This window comes from Arachis ipaensis, chromosome B09 (assembly GCF_000816755.2).
Source record: "Arachis ipaensis cultivar K30076 chromosome B09, Araip1.1, whole genome shotgun sequence".
NCBI lineage: Eukaryota > Viridiplantae > Streptophyta > Magnoliopsida > Fabales > Fabaceae > Arachis > Arachis ipaensis.
Window position 1 is genome coordinate 18,515,147 of NC_029793.2, and position 14,328 is coordinate 18,529,474.

The window sequence follows — 14,328 nt, forward strand, 5'->3', positions numbered from 1 at the left end:
CCCTGCTTTCATGAGCTGTCTACTTACAAGTCTACCTGTATTTACTGTATGATTTAAATTAGTGATATCTGATTCATGTTTGTCTTGAAGAACTTATTTACTTTTAACCAAGTATACAGAATCATCTTAGGATGTAGTTGCATTCATACATAGGTTGCATTTCATGAGTCTTGTTTTTCCCTATCTATTCTTTTGATCTCCTTGAGCAAAGCATGAGGACATGCTAATGTTTAAGTGTGGGGAGGTTGATAAATCACTATTTTATGGTTTATCTTGTGCTCAATTGAGTGGTTTTTATCAAGTCCTTGCCCACTTATTCATACAAATTGCATGGTTTTACAATTCCTTCCTAGTTTTGTTTTATGGTTGAAAACTTGCTTCCTAAGCCCTTTAATTTTTATATTTTAATTCTCCTTTATACCATTCGATGCCGTGATTTGTGTGTTCAGTGTTTCATGCCTTATAGGGCAGGAATGGCTTAGAGGATGGAGAGGAAGCTTGCAAAAATGGAAGGAGCACAAGAAATAAAGGAGACAACCAGCGAGCATCAACGCGCACGCATGGCTCACGCGTCGCGTGACTTGAAGATCTAGACAGTGACGCGCGCGCATACCTGACGCGTGCGCGTGGATTGGAGTTTTGCATGACGACGCATGCGGGTGCCTGACGCGCGAGTTTTGCACCCTTTTGTCAATTCGTTGGGAGACGACCTGGGATTCATACTCCCAGTATTTTTGTTCTAATTTTGTGACAACCTTTCTAAATTGATGAGCGGATTTTAGCTGGTTAAGAACTATACTCATAACATATTTCCATATTGATTTCTTAATTGGCTGATTTCTGCCACCCATCAATTTTTGGCGCCGTTACCGGGGAGTATTACTAATTTAAATCATACAGTAAATACAGGTAGACTTGTAAGTAGACAGCTCATGAAAGCAGGGAACATAAAGTTAAGCACTGAACCCTCACTGGTAGTGTATATGCACTCTAATCGCTCAAGTGTCTAAGGTTAATTCACTCTACTCTTCTCTAGTCATGCTTTCTAAACTCTATTCTTCATCCAACCAATCAACAAATATTTAGTATACCAATGCAAACATCATGAGGTCTTTTCAATGTTGTAATGGGGCTAAGGTAAGGGTGAGGATATATGTATAGCCAAGTGAGCTATAATATAAATCTTTGACTAAGCTAAGCTCTCACCTAACACACACACACACTCTATGTAATTTCAAATTCATGCCTGGCTACCCAAAATTCCCACTTTTGTATCATATACTCATGTATCAACTTTTCTTTTATTTTATTACATATGCATCGATCTTTTATTAAGCTTAATATTGGGGTAATTTTATCCCCTTATTTATTTATTTACTTAATTAATTAAATATTTTTGGTTTTTTTTTTCCATCTTGAAAGCAAACATAACATATCAATGCATATGGTAATTTTTTTGTTTCACATGAGTAGGCACTCAAATTCCCAATATTTAAATAAAGTAGAAGCATAACACATTTCCTATTAACCCAGGTCTCCCACAGTTTTCCCACACTTAGTTGACACACAATCTCTATCTTAAGCTAACTAAAGATTCAATGGGATAATTAATTGTTTTTCTGCTTAATGCTAGTGATGTGATAAAATACAGAACAAATGGGGATTAAAAGGCTCAAAGTGGCAAACAAAGATAATTGAAATGGTAAGCTATTTAGGATAAGTGAGCTAATAACAAATGATTGCCTCAGTCATATGCAAGCACGTAAATACACTAAACAATGGACATATAGAATGAAACAAAGCAAATATTGTAATCATAGAGAAGAAAACACACAAGAATAAAATATTATGGTTAAATAATGTAACCATGCAATTAAGCTCAAATCTCACAGGTTGTGTGCTCTTAGCTATAATTCATGTTCCAATTTACAGTCTTCAAACAAGTTTTAACACAAAAGTTTTTTTTTATTTAGATTAGTGAAATTTTCAAAATAGAGTCTTGAAAAGAAACTTATTATTTTTCAACCAAATAGAACATGCATGCAAACACCTATTACTATGCAATCTATTCTATCCTAACAAAAGAAAAATAACCTATTGGTGTTAAGAAAAAGCAATTACCTCCGAAAGTCAGGTACTGACCGACCTCCCCACACTTAAAGCTTGGCACCGTCCTCGGTGCCATCAGTCAGGAACAAAGGGGGGCTGGTAGCAGCATCTCCACAGTCGGGATTCACACAGCTCCCTGTGCTGGTAGATGAAGTGGAGTTCGGAGTGTCTGGGTCTTCTTCAGGTGGGTGGTTGCCAACAATCAGCTCCTTGAGGTATGTAAATCGGCGCTTGTTACATTGCTCTCTTTGCTTTACCTGCCGGTCAAGCCGGTCCAACTTCTCAAGTATCTGAAGGAGCAGTTGATTTGTTGAAGGTGCTTGTGATGTGGAAGTAGAAGGAATATCTTCGACCAGATCTGCGGTCCGGCTGGTAGTGGCTGCTGGGAGTCTGATGTACTTCTCGTTGGGGACGTACTGATCATCCCGCGGAAGTATGGCCTTGGTGTCCCCAGCTCTGTAGGAGACTCCAGCTGCTGAGACTAGATCTGAAACCAAGGTGGGGAAGGGTAGGTTGCCCGCGATCTGTACGTGTCCCATGGCATGCCGGAGGTGTCTTGGTAAGTTGAGAGGCTGGTCTGTAAGGATACACCAGAGGAGAACAGTCATATCTGCAGTGAAGGAGGACTTGTGAGTGCTCAGAAAGACGTAATGGGACATATTCTGTGCCCATACTCGAGCCTCCAAGGTGAGTGCTGAAGCCAATATGCCCTTAGGTCGGGATCGATGGTATCCATAGATCCATCGGCTGCCAGGTTGTGTTATAACTCTGAGGACGGTGTTCCAGTCAAATTGGTATGTCTGGCGCTTGAAGGAGGCTTCTTGGTATGCGTCCACTCCTTCTGGAGTAGGGGGAAGATCTAAAGCTCGCTGAATGGCTTCTTCAGTTATGGAAACTTGCTTCTGACGGACATAGACAGACTGCAGGGTTTGCATGTGAAAATTGGAGTAGAATTCAACTACCCATGAGAGATTAACCTGCTGTGGCTGTCTCCGTAAGAATCGCCATTGTCTGCGCTCAATACAGGGCTCTACAAACTCAACAATGTGGGTAGGGAGGATGAGTAGGTGCTCATTGTTGTAGTTTCACTCAGCCAGGATGGGGAACATCTGCTCACAGTAGCGGTTAGTGAACCGTGCAGTGTCCCTTGCTGGAAAGGCTTTCTCTGTTTCATCGACCTTGATGATCCTCTTGACCCTCTTTGTTGTTGGTTTGACTGCTGTTGAGGATGGTTCCGCAGCTAGTGCTCTTTTTGTTCCTCTCCTTGCCGGTGGTTTGGGAGCAACTTTCTCTTTACCCTTCTTGGTGGCCATCCTGAAAAGGGAAAAGGAAAGTAACATGTAAAGCTAAGGGTTAAAGCAAGGAAGAGGACAGTATAAGTGATAATCAATGCCAAGGTAAAGAAGGATGTCATTAACACAGGGTCGCGACTACATGTGATCAGGACATCAATGGAAATATAGCATGATAAATTAAGACAATTAGATGCAAGATGTTTGTTGGCATGCTAGCAAAGGCATGAGTAGCATAGATCAAGCATTAATTTTTTAATTTGATTATCAAATGTAACAAACTAACAATCACGTTTGTATTGATAATTATATTCAATTAATAAAATATTTAAGGAGTTTTGTGAAAAACAGGCATTAGAGTAGAAGGATAGAATAATTAGAAGTTCATAATGCCATATGGGCTTTTTCACAAACACTTAGTATGCATGGTAAATATGTTATTGAAAGTATTAAATTTGAACATGCAAACAACTCAAAAATAATTATTGATAATTGTCAAACAACTCCTTAATAATCCACAAGAAATTATAGAAGAAAATAATCACCCAATTAGAATTTTAACACCAAGTAAAATAATGTAAAAATAAATAAATAATAAGGAGAGAAAAAAAAGAAAATAGAAAGAAAGAACCTTGAGAAGAAGGTGAGAAAGAGATGTAATGGAGAATGTGAGGTGAAGAAAATATGATGGAATGGGAAAGAAGAAGAAAAGAGTAAAGAAAGGAGGAGGAGAAAAAGAATTGAGAATAAAGAAGAAAGAAGAGAAAGAAAGAAGAAAGAAGAAAGAAGAAAGAAATTAGGATTGAAAAAGAAAAGATAAGAAAGTGGCGGCGCAGGGATCTGGTGATGTTGTGCGAGTGACGCGCAATTTGGAAGGTGACGCGTGGGCGTCGGTCACGCGTACGCGTGGGCGTCGGTCACGTGTACGCGTGACCGTGTTTGTGCTACTCGCGCGAAGGCAGCCTTGCACGTGTACAACTCTCCATTTGTCTTAGGGTGTGTGCGAAAATGGTATATGACGCGTACGCGTCTTCAGAATTTGAAACTGACGCGCACGCGTTAGGGATGCGTACGCGTGAGTGACCTAGTGCCTTGGGCACAGTTCCCGCACCAGGCCAACACAACTTTCGGCCTGACACCCTTTTATGTTGATTTTCCTAGGTCACGCGTGCGCGTCATTGACGCGTATGCGTGAGGGACGCGTGCGCATGGTGATGCTTGTGCGATTGGCATACTTTCTGCATTGCTCCCACGCAACTCGCTGCCACTTGTTTTTATGCAATATATTGATGCAAATACAGACTATATGCAAAAATCATGAGAAAATTAGAATAACATAAAACTAAGAATAAAACAAAATAAAATAAAACCAAGACTGAAAAAGAACGATCATACCATGGTGCGTTGTCTCCCACCTAGCACTTTGCTTTTACGTCCTTAAGTTGGACGGTCTTCAAGCTCCTTCTGCTTCTGTTGGTGGGTCCTCCAAAAGGAAGACCTCTAGCTCTTTGTGTTCCTTCATCTTCTCACCATGATAAAGCTTTAGGCGATGTCCACTGACCTTTATGAATTTGGAGCTAGAAGGATGACGCAGGTGAAAGACTCCGTATGGCTCTGCCTTTTCTACTCTGTAGGGACCTTTCCATCTTGATATCAGCTTGCCTGGTATGAGCCTCAGTCTGGAGTTATAAAGGAGAACCAACTCTCCAGGTCTGAACTCTCTCCTTTTTATGTGCCTGTCATGCACAGCCTTCATCTTCTCTTTATATCGCCTGGAGTTGTCATATGCTTGATAAACCCATATTTCATGAGTTCTTTTGTGCTTAATTAGAGTGATTTATTCAACTCTTCACCTACTTATTCACATTAATTGCATAGTTTTACTTTCCCTTCCTTATTATGTCATATAATGAAAAACATGTTTTCTAAGCTTTAAAAATTAATTATTTTAATTACCTTTATTTCCATTCGATGTCGTGATTAGTGTGTTGAGTAGTTTCAGATTTTCTAAAGGCAGAATGACTTAAAGGATGAAAAAGGAAACATACTAGAATGGAAGGAGGAAGCAAAACAGAGCTTTAAAGAAACTGGTGTCCACGCGATCCTTCCATTCAAAGAGAGCTCGCATATTTTCACCTTTCAATGATTTAGATTTAGTTGAGAGGGAGATCTTCTCTCTCTCTCTTTTAGGATTTAGGATATCTTCTTGTTTTAAGAGTAACTCTGGATCCAGGTTTAATGTTCTTTTAGTATTACTTCTATTTATTTATTTATTCCAACATTTGAATTGATTATTATTATAAATTGATCTAAGAATTCTTCCATGTTACAGATTTCTAATTGAATTAATGATAATTTGAGGTATTTTTAGTTTATGATTGTTCTCTTTGATTTAAGTTGCCATTGCTTCCCATCTAAGGACACTTTTATTATTTCAGCAATTTACTTTTTCCCCTTTTGGTTTTGGTTAAGAATTCAGTAACTCAACAGTTATTAAACTCAACATAATTGATAATCGTTATCTTGCTAATTAAGTTGAACTTAAATAATCCCAACCTTTTCTTAGGAAATAATTAGGATTCAAAGGTCAATTTAATTAGTCCCTTGACTTTCCTTTGCTCCGGTAAAGGTTGACCAAGTGGAATTAAGATACAACTTTCATTATTGTTGAGAAGGGTAACTAAGTTGGACTTCTAATTTCCCTTATCTTGCCAAAAGTTGTTTTACAGTTATTATTTATTTTTACTTGCCATTTAATTCACTCGTCATTTAAATTACTTGATTCTCACCTTCTAAACCCCGATTATAACCTTTATAGCCAATAATAAGAACACACTTTCTTGCAGTTCCTTGAGAAGACGACCCGAGGTTTGAATACTCGGTTAACAACTTTTAAAGGGGTTTGTTACTTGTGACACCCAACACGTTTGTAAGAAAGGTTGATTGCTTGGTTTAGTAACTATACTCACAACAAGAGTTTTTATAACCTCTAAACCATCAATCTTCCGCTCTTTCAATGCTTCTAGGCGAAGGTTCTCTAATTCTGCTAGTTGCAGTTTTCTTTCAGCGCCAGCTTTCTCAAATCCCATGTTGCACTCCCTCACAGCCCAGAAAGCCTTATGTTCCACCTCTACTGGAAGGTGGCAAGCCTTTCCGTACACTAAGCGGAAGGGGCTCATCCCAATGGGTGTCTTGTACACTTTCTGATACGCCCAGAGTGCATCGACAAATCTGGTGCTCCAGTCCTTCCTATGAGGCTTTACTATCTTCTCCAGAATGCGCTTTATTTCTCTGTTATACACCTCTGCTTGCCCATTGGTTTGGAGATGGTAAGCTGTTGCCACTTTGTGAACAATCCCATGCTTCTTCAGTAAACCTGCTAATCTCCTGTTACAAAAGTGAGTGCCTTGATCACTCACAATTGCTCATGATGATCCAAAGCGACAAATAATATGGTTTCTAACAAAGGAGACAACAGTGTTAGCATCATTAGTGCGGGTAGAAATTGCTTCCACCCATTTAGAAACATAATCTACAACTAATAGTATATAAAGGTAACCACTAGAGTTTGGAAATGGACCCATGAAGTCAATGCCCCAAACATCAAAAATTTCACAGAAAAGCATAATCTGTTGGGGCATCTCATCCCTCTTGGATATATTCCCAAACCTTTAGCATGTGGGACAAGATTTACAAAAGGTAGCAACATTGATGGGTGGCGGAAATAAGCCAATTAAGAAATCAATATGGAAATACGTTGCGAGTATAGTTCTTAACCAGCTAAAATCCGCTCATCAATTTAGAAAGGTTGTCACAAAATTAGAATAAAAATACTGGGAGTATGAATCTCAAGTCGTCTCCCAACGAGTTGACAAAAGGGTGCTATCTTATTAATCAGGAGTTTTCCGAGAAAATTGAGGGTTGAATGACAGAAAATAAATAATTGTAAATCAAAAGAAAATTATATATTCAGAATAAAAAGCCTTGACTGGGGGAATGATTAATTGGAAGTTCTATCCTTTTTGGAATTTTCTCAAGTGATTAGTTAAATTAGAAGTTATTGGCTAATTCTCTATTTACTAACGTTAGACCTTCCCAAGGGATTACTTTTAAATAATTGTAAATTAAAAGAGAATTGTATATTCAGAATAAAAAGCCTTGACTGGGAGAATGATTAATTGGAAGTTCTATCCTTGTTGGAATTCTCTCAAGTGTAGTATAAAGAGGTTGTTATTTTCACTTAGTTAACCCTTACTAAATAAAGGAAAGTCAAGTGATTGAGCTAACTCTTATTCGCAAATCCTAATCCTCTCCCTTGGGAAGGTCTAACGTTAGTAAATAGAGAATTAGCCAACAACTTCCAATTTAACTAATCATTTGAGCATTCTAACTCAAGTGTCTCCTTTTAATCAACCCCCATATCAAGTTGGAAATCTACTCCATTGACATGAAAATTACTTGCACATAATTAAAAAGGGAATAGAAGGAAGACATGATAGACAATAACTACAATTTAATCAAAAGTAAAAGTAATCCTTTGCATTAATAAATTCTAAAACAATCCAATTGTAACTCTAAACAAGAATTAAGAATATGGAAGAGTAAGGGAATAAGGAAACAAACTAGAATAATATCTTCAATGGAGGTAATGACTCTCCTCAATATCCAAAGCAAAAGCATAAAACTATAAAACTAAGAATGTGTAGAAAACCTAGAGGAAGAGTAATTTCTCTCTAAGATTCCAATCTAAAACTATGCTAATGAGAATGTGTCTTGAGTCTCTGCATGTCCCCTGACTCTAGTCTGTGTTTCTGGGTTAGAAAGTAGGTCCAAACTCGGCCCAAAATCTCCCCTGCATTTTCTTTTATTTCTGTAGATCGCGTACGCGTCGCTGGTCATCTTTGCGTTTTATGTGGGCTCGTCAGTCACGCGCATGCGTCGTCGTGCAAAACTCTAATCTACACGCACGTGTCAGGTATGCGCTTGCGTCACTGTGCAGATCTTCAAGTCACGTGCACGCGTGAGCCATGCGTGCGCGTCGATGCTCGCTGGTTGTTTACTTTATTTCTTGTGCTCCTTCCATTTTTGCAAGCTTCCTCTCCATCCTCTAAGCCATTCCTGCCCTATAAGGCCTGAAACACTGAACACACAGATCACGGCATCGAATGGTATAAAGGGAAATTAAAATATACAAAGTAAATGGCTTAGGAAGCAAGTTTTCAACCATAAAACAAAACTAGGAAGGAATTGTAAAACCATGCAATTTGAATGAATAAGTGGGCAAAGACTTGATAAAAACTACTCAATTGAGTACAAGATAAACCATAAAATAGTGATTTATCAAGCATCCTTAAAAAGAGTGGGCCACCAGAATCCACAGTCTAAAATTTTTCTAGCTGTTCTTTGAGGGCCAAAATGTCCTCTACTCTCCGAAGAATGGCAAACCTCTAAGATGGACTGGAATTCTGATTAAGACACACACCTTCTAATTATCTGGTCAACACCATACCTCCATAAGTATGGGTTATCCCATATATAATATTTAGACTCACTTTTCAGCTTGTCTCTCTGATACTTAGTAAAATTAAGAGGGAAAGTATGGCTAACTAGATAATTAGTTGCAGGTGCATACCAAGGAACTACTTCAGATACTGCATGCTAGCTATCAAATAAAAAAGCATCATTGATAGGAGTGGAGTCATCCTTAATGTGCTCAAGGCGACTCAAGTGGTCTGCCACTAAATTCTGGTTACCACTCATATCCTTAATTTCTAAATCAAATTCTTACAGCAATAGTATCCAACGTATCAACCTTGGTTTGGACTCTTTTTTAGCTAATAAATATTTTAGAGCTGCATGGTCCGAGTACACTACCACCTTAGTACCAAGTAAATAGGCTTGGAATTTATCTAGAGCAAAAAAATAGCTAGAAGCTCTTTTTCAGTGGTAGTGTAATTAGACTGAGCAGCGTCTAAGGTCTTAGAAGCGTAAGCAATTACGAAAGGATCCTTACCTTCGCGCTGAGCCAGTGCCGCTCCTACTGTATGGTTGGAGGCATCACACATAATCTCAAAAGGCTGGCTCCAGTCTGGTCCTCTCACAATCGGAGCTTGAGTCAAGGTGATTTTTAGGTTATCAAATGCTTGCATGCAATCCTCACTGAACTTGAACTCAACATCTTTCTACAGCAGTCTGGATAAAGGCAATGCTACCTTACTAAAGTCCTTAATAAATCTCCAGTAAAAACCTGCATGGCCAAGAAACGAGCAGACTTTCCTCACAGAGGAAGGGTAAGGTAAACTAGAAATGACATCTACCTTTGCTAGATCTACAGAAATACCAGTATTAGATACAACATGTCTCAGAACAATCCCTTGTTTTACCATAAAATAACATTTTTCAAAATTCAATACAATGTTTGAACTAACACACCTGTCTAATACTCTAGCTAAACTATCCAAGCAAAGGTTAAAGGAATCACCATATACGCTAAAATCATCCATAAAAACTTCCATACAGCTTTCGATAAGATTCGAAAAGATACTCATCATGCATCTTTGAAAAGTAGCCAGTGCATTACATAAGCCAAAAGGCATCCTCTTATATGTAAAAGTAGTCTTTTCCTGATCTTTAGGAGCTATATGAATTTGAAAATAGCCTGTATAACCATCTAAAAAGCAGTAATGTGATTTACTTGACAGGCGATCAAGCATCTGATCAATAAATGGCAAGGGATAATGATCCTTGCGAGTGGCTTGGTTGAGACGCCTGTAATCAATGCAAACTCTCCATGTATTCTGCACTCTAGTTGTCAGGAGCTCTCCCTACTCATTCTTTACTGTTGTGACTCCAGACTTCTTGGGCACCACTTGTACTGGACTGACCCATTCACTGTCTGAGATGGGGTAGATGATGTCTGCTTCAAGTAGCCTGGTCACTTCTTTCTTGACAACTTCTAAGATGGTGGGATTCATTCTTCTTTGGGGTTGACGGATAGGTCTTGCTCCCTCTTCTAAAAATATCCTATGCTCACAAACCTGAGGGCTGATGCCTACTATATCCGCTAAGCTCCACCCAATTGCTTTCTTGTGTCTTCTCAGCACACTGAGCAGCTGCTCCTCCTGTTGGGAAGTAAGTTCCTTTGCAACGATAACTGGGAGCTTCTGATTATCCTCAAGGTAAGCATACTTGAGGTGGGGTGGAAGGGGCTTTAATTCTAATGTCTGCTCATGGTTGGGCTCTGGATCATCTAGAGCTAGTGATAATGGCAAAGTTTCCTCATTGTGTTCAGAGGGTGTCCCCACACTTGGACCTTGCTCCATGTGCCTCTCTTCTACTTCTTCTTGTTGAACTGCAGCTACATTTTCATCAATGATATCGCACTGGAAGATGGAATGATCTTCTGAAGGGTAATTCATAGCTTCATTTAAACTGAAACTTACAGCTCTACCATCTATCTCAAAGGAGTAAGTTCCTGAGAAGGCATCCAGCTTGAACTTCGAAGTCTTCAGGAATGGCCTTCCAAGCAGGATTGATGATGGTCTTCCTGAGTCATTAGGGGGCATTTCCAAGATATAGAAGTCAATGGGAAATGTGAGCCCCTTAATGCTTACCAGCACGTCTTCAGCAATTCCAACCACTGTGATGATGCTTTTATCTGCTAAAACAAAATGAGCTGCTGACCTTTTTAAGGGAGGGAGTCTCAGAGCATCATATATAGACAATGGCATAATACTCACGCACGCTCCTAAATCACAGTCAGAAAATATTACACCCCCAATGGTATAGTTAACCATGCATGGACCTGGATCACTACATTTTTCAGGTATACCTCCCATTAAAGCAGATATAGAAATACCTAAAGGAATAGTTTCTAATTCATTAATTTTATCTTTATGTATGCATAAATCTTTCAAAAACTTTGCATATTTAGGTACTTGTTGAATAACATCAAAAAGGGGAACAGTTACCTCAACCTTTTTGAAGATTTCTACCATTTTGGGATCAAGTTCCATCTGCTTCTTGGACTTTCGTGCAAGGTGTGGAAATGGGATAGGAATGGCGCCACTTTCAGCTTCTGCATCCTTTAGTGCTCCATTCCTTGGCTGTGCTGCTTCTTCTTCAACCATGTCTTGTACTTCCTCTTCCTCTTCAGCATCTTCCACTTCAACTAAGTCTTCAACTGGGGTGTGTTCTTGTGGGCTTGACTCCTCCTGATTCCTCTCTTGCAGTGTGGTTTCGGACCTCAAAGTGATGGCATTGATGCCACCTTTGGGGTTAGGTAAGGGTTGAGAAGGAATTCCATTGAAGCTTGAAGGCTGATTGGTGGGAGTAGGTAACGAATCTATCCGGGAGACGAGAGCTTGTAAAGTGGCATTCAGACCATTTAAAGTAGAGTTCAGTGTAGTCTGCATGTCTTGTTGTCCTTGTGCAAGAGAACGAAGTATCTCGTCATTCGATGAGGAAGGAGGATAAGTGATCTGAGGGACCTGTTGTTGATTGTGCTGGGGTCCTTGGGACTGCCTTAGGTGAGGTGCTCTGTAAGGCTGGTTCGAATTTTGCTGTTGATAGGAATGGTTCTGTTGATTCCGGTTCTGCTGATTGTTATTATTATTCCACCTCTGATTCCCCTGGTTGTCTCTGCCTCCTCTATTATAGTTGTCCCTCCAACCATGGTTGGAATTATCTCTCCAGCCCTGGTTGGAGTTGTCCTGCCACCCTTGGTTATAGTTCCCACCTTGGTTGTAGTTGCCGCCTTGTTGATTGTATCCTTGATTCGGGCGGTCATAGAAGTTATGAGTAGCTGCCAAGGTGTTGTCTTCTTGTTGGAGCTGCGGGCACTCATCAGTGTAATGACTATAATCAGCACAAATTCTGCATACTCTTTAAGGAACCAACTGTTGGCTTTGTTGTGGTGCAGGAGTCTGAGTTTGTTGTTGATTCAACTGCATCTGCTTTAGCAGGTTGGTCATTTAACATATAGCCTGTGTGACGGCAGTAGTCTCACTACTAGAGAAAACCTCTGCAATATTCTTTGAGTGGCTGTACCTGTGCCTGTGATTCCGAGTGGACACAGCTAGGTCGCTGATCAGTTGCCATGTTTCATCTGCGGTCTTGTACATTTTCAGAGAACCATTACTAGCACCATCCAATGTAGTCTTATCCCGAGGCTTCATGCCTTGAGTGAAGTAGCTGATCAACACCAACTTGTCAATCATGTGGTGGGGACATGCGTCCAGAAGATTCTTGAAGCGCTCTTAGTACTCATAAAGAGTCTCCGATTCACCTTGAATGATGCAGGAAATCTCTTTTCTCAGTCTATCTGTAACTTCAGCTGGGAAGTATTTTTCCAAAAATTCTCTCCTAAGCGTATCCCAGTTGGTAATAGTTGCTTCAGGTTGGGAGTAGTACCACTCCCTCGCCTTTCCCTCAAGAGAAAATGGGAAGGCGGTTAACAGAATAGAAGTTTCATCTGCACCATGATGCCTAACAGTAGAACAGGTTGTCTGAAAATCCCTGAGGTACTTGATAGGCTCCTGAGCAGGTAAGCCATGAAACTTGGGCATCAAGTTAATTAGTGCAGTCTTCAGTTCAAAATCTGCAGCCAGATTTGGATGACGCACTTGATACGATTGCAGTGTAAAATCTGGGGCTCATACCTCCTGAAGAGTAATCCTCCTAGGTGCTGCCATGTTACCTGCACGTAAATCAACAGAATCAGTAGTAGAGGAGCTTGTTTCTTCCTCGAATGCCGCTTTAGATTTGCCTTCAAAAGAGACTGGTGAATTGATAACAACCACTTCACCACCCTCAGAGGCTAACCGACGCCGAGCTCGCCTAATACGTGAAAGAGTTCTTTCAATTTCAGGATCAAATGCGGCTAAGCTCAGATCATGCAACGAACGTGTCATTCAATGAAAGAAACATACAGCTCATGATAATAAAATAAAATAAAATATGCAAAAATTAAAAATATGTACACTAACTAATAATTTAGCACACAATTGCAACTCCCCGGCAACGGCGCCAAGAGGATGGTAGCATTGCAAGAAACAAGGCAAGGCTAGTGGCACAAGGATATGACCAAGAAGAAGGAATAGACTTTGATGAATCCTTTGCCCCTGTTGCCCGAATGGAAGCCATAAGACTTCTCTTAGCTTATGCTGCATTTTGTGGTTTTAAATCATATCAAATGGATGTGAAATGTGCATTCTTAAATGGTGTGATAGATAGAGAAGTGTATGTGGAGCAGCCACCAGGTTTTGAAAATAAAGAAATTTTCAACCATGTTTTCAAATTATCAAAAGCTCTCTATGGTTTGAGACAAGCTCCTAGAGTTTGGTATGAGAGACTTAGCACTTTTCTTTTGAAAAATGGTTTTCAAAGAGGCACCACAGACACTACTCACTTTATCAAAAATTCTAATGATTCTTTCATTCTAGTCCAAATATATGTTGATGACATTATTTTTGGATCAGACAATGAATCTCTTTGTACTGTATTTGGAAAACTCATGACAAGTGAATTTGACATGAGTATGATGGGTGAACTCAGTGACGGACCCAGAAAATTTTAAGAGTGGGGGCAAAAATATATCTTAAAATAAATTTCGTTGAACATTGTTAATTATATTAAAAATATAATAGAGATATAAAATTTAAAAAGACTTAGTGAACACTTTTATTCTTAAAATACTATTTATTATATATAATTTATAAAAAATATGTTTTTATTTCTAAAATTTAAACTTAAAACATTTTAATTAAATTATAAATAAATTTTCATCATAACTAATTTTATTCTTATGTATTTTTATATACATTTAATAATAAAAGACTGAATCAATTAGCACGTTAGCACCTATTAATACACTAGCATTTATAATTTGAAACTATAATTGTATATAAATACCATAAAAAAATAAACC